The sequence below is a fragment of the Medicago sativa genome, chromosome 6, assembly GCF_051527215.1.
Source record: "Medicago sativa cultivar Bolivia chromosome 6, Bolivia_mono, whole genome shotgun sequence".
NCBI classification, from domain to species: domain Eukaryota; kingdom Viridiplantae; phylum Streptophyta; class Magnoliopsida; order Fabales; family Fabaceae; genus Medicago; species Medicago sativa.
In genome coordinates, this window is record NC_140754.1 from 92,017,508 (window position 1) to 92,025,500 (window position 7,993).

Consider the following 7,993-nt stretch of genomic DNA (forward strand, 5'->3'; position numbering starts at 1 on the left):
TATCGGATTGCTACTATCCCTTTGTTATGTGAGTGACGGACATACCCTATCGGTGTGACGTTACTTAACATATCATTTTGTGATAGAGAAATAGTTGAATATTTTATTTAAAATATCTTTCAAAACTTTTTAATTCAACTATCATTGTCTTTTCTCTATCAAGTGGGAGAATCATTGCTATGTATTGTGTAACGTGATGGACATACCCTATCGGCATGACATTACTTAACATAATCATCCTTTTGTGGGTAAGATAGTTTAACTATCATTCTCCATCATCCTTTTGTGGGTAAGATAGTTTAACTATCATTCTCCACCAAGTGGAGAAAATATCATTCTTCAACAAGTGAGAAAAATTCTACATGTCAATTAACTATATCTCATAAACAAATATATTTATTTGTTTTCATATTTTTAGATATGAAATTTTTGTAGAGACTTATATTGAGGATATTAGTTATGCTATTGCTATTCTTTAATACTTATGGAAGCTTATGACTATTTTCTCTTATATCCTTAATAATAATAAAATATGTCTTGTGTATTTCCGCTGCTTGTAACCTAATTGTTTCTCAAATTTGTGTAAGTATAATTGTAGCATTTGAGTTTTGAGTGAGTTATTAAAATTGTGAACAGAGTCTTATATCCTATTTTTAAAGACTCATCTCACTCATATGATGATAAATTTTTTATATAATCATCATACTCTGTCATATAACGGTTACTATGTTTATAAAATTCTGTGGAATTTTAATTGTGAAAAGGAGATCTTGTGTTATGAAATTCTTAAATGAAAATTTACGTTCTCCTTAATTCTAAATGCAGAATATGTGGTTAACTACGAAACCCAATTCTTGATAATATCTGCCATTGATAAAATATGTATTTATGGGGGTTTCATATTATTCTTGAGTTACCACTTGTGTTAATAATTCTGCTATGCTCATGTGCAAAATATGTGGTTGAGTTCATGAAACTCTATTGGCTAAAATTATATAACCACTTATGTTGATAATCTTGCACTAGTAATTGAGTATCCCATTGTTGAATATTACATTATTATAATATTTTGTATCAGTGATCACTAATGAGAATCCCACTTACTCTTGTTTATATATATGTGGGATCAGTGGGAGTGTGTACACAATATTATATATTATGAGCTCAAATGAGAAATCTCACTCTTGTTTATATATATATGTGAGATCAAGAGAAATGTGTACACAATATTATTGTCGTTATCACCATATACTCTTGTGCACACTATAAAATATGGCATAGCTTAAGAGACTTTAAACTTTAGTCTCATTCTATTATATTGAGATATATGTTAAAATTCTATCGATCTCAATGAGCATCATAATTGGATGCTTAAGTCAATTTTGTTGGAATATGCACAATAACTTCTTGGCATGCAAATATACATTGTGCTTCTGTTTTACCAACATTCCACATTTTTGAAGTCATAAATAGTAAGTACAATGTATAATATCAATACTCCTATCGAGTATGATATTGTGTTCTTGTGGTACTTATAATTTGAGATAATCATAAATGTTCTTTTGTTATTGACATTCTAGTGGCCACATTAATCCACATTTTTTTCTTTAAACTACGTGTCTATGTTAATCCAATTTGGGGATTATTGAATTTCCTATTTTGCTTTTATGGATTTTCATAGTCACATTTTTGTAAAACTTGGATTAATTGAATGTCGTAGAACATTTATTGATTTTGACTATATGTAATTACACTCTTAATAGGCTATCCCTATAAGTAATTACTATTCGTGTACCTATGTGGATATAGGACTTCTGTAATATTGAAAACTCATTGGCAGAACCACTAACCACAGACTTATATATATGAGTATTGTAACTCATAATGATTTGATCAAGTCTATGTTATTTTGGGTTAGTGGGAGTTTGTTATAGCATTTTTAAAATGCTTGGGCTATTCTTTAGTGACATATTCCTTTTAATTCAAACGTGTCACTATAGATTCATCATTTGTTAGAAAAGTGAGTCTTTGATCTGTATGATTTGTTTTTCCCTATCAGATTCAATTTCTGCAGCATTAAAGCTTACTTCTCTTTTGAATGATTAGTGCTTTGACCATACATGTAATTTTAAATTTTTAAATTCTTTATGACAAGTGCATTTTTTTTATTCTTTCAGTAATTGAGTATTGTCATCCAAGTGGGAGATTGTTGGATTAATTATTTAATTAATCAATTATGGATTGACAATAATCAATTATTATAAGTTGATGTCATAATATAAATTATGGTCTATTGTGTTAAGCACTAATTATATGATGAATTTGAGTGATTGGACTTTTGTTACTAAATGGACTGTGATGGGTTGGACCATTTAGATAAGCCCAATGAGAGGTCCCTGCCCTCAGCCGTTTAGCTATTTAAACGTCATCCCATTAGACGGTTAATTCTTCTGAAGATTGGTGAGAAAACCTAGAGCTAGACGGAATGAGGGTAGTTACCCTCTCATAGTTGTCGGCGTTGTCTACGGTTATCCTTCATCAACCTAATTCAAAGGTACACAATCTCTTGTTCTTTTTTTTGTTATTGATGATATGCTATAATTTGTATCTAGTGATTCATGGCTAAACATTAAAAAATTTCATCAATTAAAGCTTGTTGAATCATCTACTATCATATTTTTTTTTTTTGAATAAAAATCATCTACTATCATATTCAGATCGCATTTTAAAAATTTGTGTTAAAAGTCTCGCATTAAATAAGTCTCGTATATGTCTATAAGTGACGGGTAACTTTCACATCATAAGTTAATTTAACGACGATGAATTAGGTTGAATTGTGAGTGATTTAAATTATGAGTGTACACGTAAGTTTGGTAAATGACACATTGAATTAGTTGATATTTTTTTTTTTTTACAAAGAATTAGTTGATATTTGTCATCTTCTCTTTTGCAAACTTTATCAATCAAGAAATGCAAATGTTGAATGGTCTGAGACGTTTTCCATTTCAATTTGTCCAAACCATATGGAGATAAAAACATCAAAAGTTGGAACCCCTTTATGGGAACAAAACTATATGCTGAGAGAAGTTGAACCTTATGGAGGTCATGTCCTTAGGCAATTGTCGTGTCAACTAGTGAATGGTATATATCCTCTCATACCTAATATGGAAAGATGAATCAATGTTACACTTACGTTCAATTTTTGTTTATTTAATTTTAATCTTGCTAGTAGGTTTAATAGTGAATATCTAAATTGGTTCTTGAAATTAAAGGACCGTCTACATCATCGATATTTCAAAATAATTTCTGATATTTCAAAATTTTAATAAACTTGTCTCCATGTTCTTACTATTCGGTGTATATTTAGATTTATTGTGATAAGAATTGATTTTGATTAAATTGATTTTGCTTAAAAGCGAGTTAGTTGTATAATGATTTATGTTTTAAATACATTTATGTATAAGTGAGTTATTGAAAGAAAAAAAAAATAGCATAAAAAACACGTTTAATTAAACTCAAAAGCTACAAGTTTTAGTTTCAAATTAGAATTAATTATACTCGAGAGCAAACAAATATGTTAATATTAATTTTACTTCCAAAATGGGTTCCGATTTCTCCAAACACGTAGAACCAAACATAGGTTAAACATATTTCCACGTCGAGAGGCAGGTAAATGCACGTCTTACCAACAAAAAGCAAGAGAGAGTCGTTTCTCAAATAATATGGCGTATTAGGACACGGGTTGATCAATAAAATTACTTATTCAAACATAAGTTATGTAGGTAATATCTTAGATGAATTTGAAACTAAATAAATATTATCATGAATGTAAATAACAAATTTGGCTAGAGAGTCAACTTCGAAGGATATGGCTCTCCAAATGGCTAGAGAGTCAATTCCGCTAAGGTCCAAGTTTTCATTGGTTGGTTTCTAGTTCGTGATTCTTTCGGAATAGGTTCATTCGCTGAATATATCAATTTTGATTAATTATTATAGTTTGTCAAAGATCCTAAATAAATCTAATATCAACTTCAATAGGGTTGAGTCGACCAGAAAGGATTAAACTCTCACAATATGATCAATCAATGTTCAAATCTCAACTTTGATATCCACATACATTTAACATTTGATACATCTCGAATATGATTACATCAAGTGAAGATCGACACTTAGGCATGCAGATGTTATGTAGTACGAATAGGTAGGAGGAAAACATGCATGTGTGGACTTGATCGGGGTTACATACACCACTTGTGAGATTAGGGGTCAGAGCTTTAACGATAAGACATGCAACATGAGAAAACGTGTTATGACAATAAATATGTTTTTATATCATTTGTTTTTGACACTTTTGACTTCCTAACACCAGAGACTGTTGACCTTCTACATAGAGTTCAAATGATCATGCATAACAATGTCATGTCTCCTAGATCCATGAATATTATGTTTACGATGATTGGTTTTGTCATCCAAAAAGGTCTAATGATGCAATTTGTTGCCCACTTGCACTTCTATTCATGTGTAATTAATCTTTGATATATAAAAATAAATACCTAAAAAAATCTAACATGATTTTTTGTTTTGTTGGAATATATCAAATTTCCATTTGTTAATTAATAGCAAACCAAAATTGACGTTTCTATTTAAGCCTCTATTTTAAAATATTCGCTGATTATATATTTATAGCCTTTTCTAAAGAAAATAAAACTTGTATTACTTCACTAAAAATAATAGTAGAGAGAGTACAACTAGGTAAACGTCCAAAATTAGTGACGAACCCATAATAGGACTGCCTTACCTAAGGAACGTGCAACCTAATTTGTATCTAGGTTAGTAGATTATTGACTTAATACAAAAAGAAAACAAATATAGATTATTGATCTTTGTGACTCATCTTGTAACCTAAAATTACAACCAAAAAACTATTTAAATTCTTCAATTGCTTTCACATCTTAAATTCTTAATAGTATACATGAAGAAACGAAAAGGATAATAAATTGATGAAGTACAAAATGACCAAATGTATTAAAGAAGGTTGAGACATGGAAGAGGAATGTGTTATCCAAAGCCAAGACAAGCTTAGGCTTACACAAGCATGGGGCATTCAAGTGCCACCTAATTCATGACACACACTTTGCTCGTGTCATCCTTGTGCTTTTCACACCCTTATAAATTTTTATGCCAACTCTTTTTACCTTTCATTTTCAAACTTTGAATTTCAAACTAATTAAGATACTTGATTGTGACTTCCTTACTTAAAGCCTACACAATCATTTAAACAAAAGTTTCAATTGTATTCCTCCAAAAAAAATCATATTCTTTTTATCTTATTCTGGTTTTTGAATATTTATCCATTTTTTATTCTATATATACGATGATTCTTTTTTTGTGACCCCTCTCTATACAGAAAAATAGACTAGGTACATTGATTCCTTTCATATTGATAAATTAGATATGTAATAAATAAGGTCAGACCAAAACACAAAGCTTTTCTTGTGATTTCTTTTATCACTCACGTTAATGAAATGATTTTACAAGTTAGAGGTATTTAATATTTTTACTGTTGTAGAAACTTCAAATTGAATGCAAATTGTAACTTTTTTTAACAAGAAAAATTATATTAGTTCAACACATGATTAGGAAATGATTCATATGTTCCATAGGAATTGATTCATATCCACAAAGTTATGAGTTCAACTCCAATATCAGCCTAAATTGATATCTAATATTCAACTAAATATGTGTCAACTATAATTTACAAATGCCACAGAAATGTGCTACAAAAACTTTAAAAAGTCCACCTAATAGTAAAAAGATAGATCTTGCATCAATTACGAGTTCGAGCATATTAGTTTCTTTATAAAGGTAATTCTATAAATCTCTTTATAAATGTTCTTTGATTTCTAAGATTTTTCATGTCTTTTTTTGGTCGTGAGATATTTTATGTCTTAACTTGAAGCAACTCACCTTAAAATTATTACATAAAAAAGGAACTACGAAATATATGTTTTGAACTTAAGGGTGATTGAAAACAATAGAAATCAAAATATGTTTAAAGTCCAACTCAATTGACAATATCGGTATTGTTAAATTAAACAACCGAACTCAAATGATAAATGGACTTAACCAAATGACAAATTGTTCAAGATAACTAAATTCAATTTCTAAATAAAACAATTTTTTTTATCAAACTTTACTTACATTCTAATCAAACTACCAATTACCTAAAAAAATATTGATAATGTTAGGTGAAACATCTTCATTCGTATTCAAATCCAACAATTTACGGTTGTTACCTAAATTTCAAGTTATTCTTGCCACTTCGTTCGTCTATAATACCAAAACAATGTTCTTAAGCATAAAGAAGAATCTTTCCGTACAATGCAGTTAAAAGAGGAAATAAGTATCCAATAAATTAAGTTTGATTTTTACTTGAAATGAATAAACAACAAAACCACGCATGTGCATAAATTAAAGACTAGTCCTAAAATTCTTCCATTTACTCGAATATCCTACCGAATTACTATGAATCTGGATCATGTAGAAATTAATGTACACAGCTCAAAGAGTTGACATGTTAATTTTTTCCATTCTAATCTAAACAAAACAAAGATTATTCAAAATTTCAAATGTTTAGAAATCTAACTTATGTAGCTAACGAAGTGATGTGTGGTGGAGCCACGTAACACCACTTTAATTTGTCTTCTAGTGTACCTACTTCAAACCTCATATATTTTCAATTTCAAGTATGACCAAAACAACACTTTCAAACTTTGTCAAAAAAAAAAAAAACAACACTTTCTAATATTACATAAACCACTATCTAATTGGATTATAACACCTACTCTCTCCATTCATCATCCTTTCATCATGTCCAAATTTTCAAATCCTTGAAACGATGACAAAACTATATATTATTATTATTTTTGTTTTAATCAACAAACAATTTTTATTTTGGTCAAGAACGAAAAATATATTATATATATCATAGAAAAAAGTCAAATATTATCCTTAATATTTTTTCTTCTCATTTTATGTTTTTCCTTGTTCGTATAGGTTTGTCTCGTACGTCATCAGCTTCTCAGTCAAATTTGTGGGCACTATTTTAATTATTGTTGTACATATTTTTGTAGTGTTTTCGTAAAGTCTACGTACATTATTTGTACGATGTTATCAGTTCATATTCATATTTTTGGTCATATTCATTTTTTTTGAGGGGTAGAAACAAAGTTCATATTCATAGTTGTTGAATTCGTAAATAAATTAATCTAGATGAAATAATATAAAACGTTGGGTACGTGCACATAGTATAGGATATATGCGATGAGTGATCATATACTCCGTTTGTTTAATCTAAAATTATCGTTTTATTTTATATTTCGTTTTAAATTTTCGTGGATAAAGAAAGTGACAATAATTATTTAAAATATACAGTAATAAGTGAAGAAGTCCGCATTCAAACCTTTCCTTAAAAAAAAAGGTTGTATTTGAACCTCAATCATGACCTAAAAACTTGTTAATAGATAATATGTAATGTTCAACTATATGTAATATTCGACTTTCACATCGGCGTAATTAAAAACCTTGTTAGTTGATAAGATGTAATGTTCAACTATCTGTAGTCAACTATAATTTACAAATATTGATAAAATGCCATAGAAATGAGCTACAAAAACTTTACAGAGTCCGTCTAATAATAAAAAGATAGATCTTAAATTCAGAAGTTACGAGTTCAAGCACATTAGTTTCTTTAGAAAGGAAATTATATATATTTCTTTATCAATGTTTTTTGATTTCTAAGTTCTTTCATGTGGCGAACTGCTTATAATTATTACATAAAAAAAGGAGCTACGAAACTGATTTGTCTGGTGGCGATCGAGGTTGTTGAACGGTTGTTGAACGGTGCTCTAGGTGGAGGAGAAGGATGCATGTAGACACATTATCACGCCAGCGCTCAAGTCAATATCTGAGAGAGTTGGTTATGTGCGAAAAG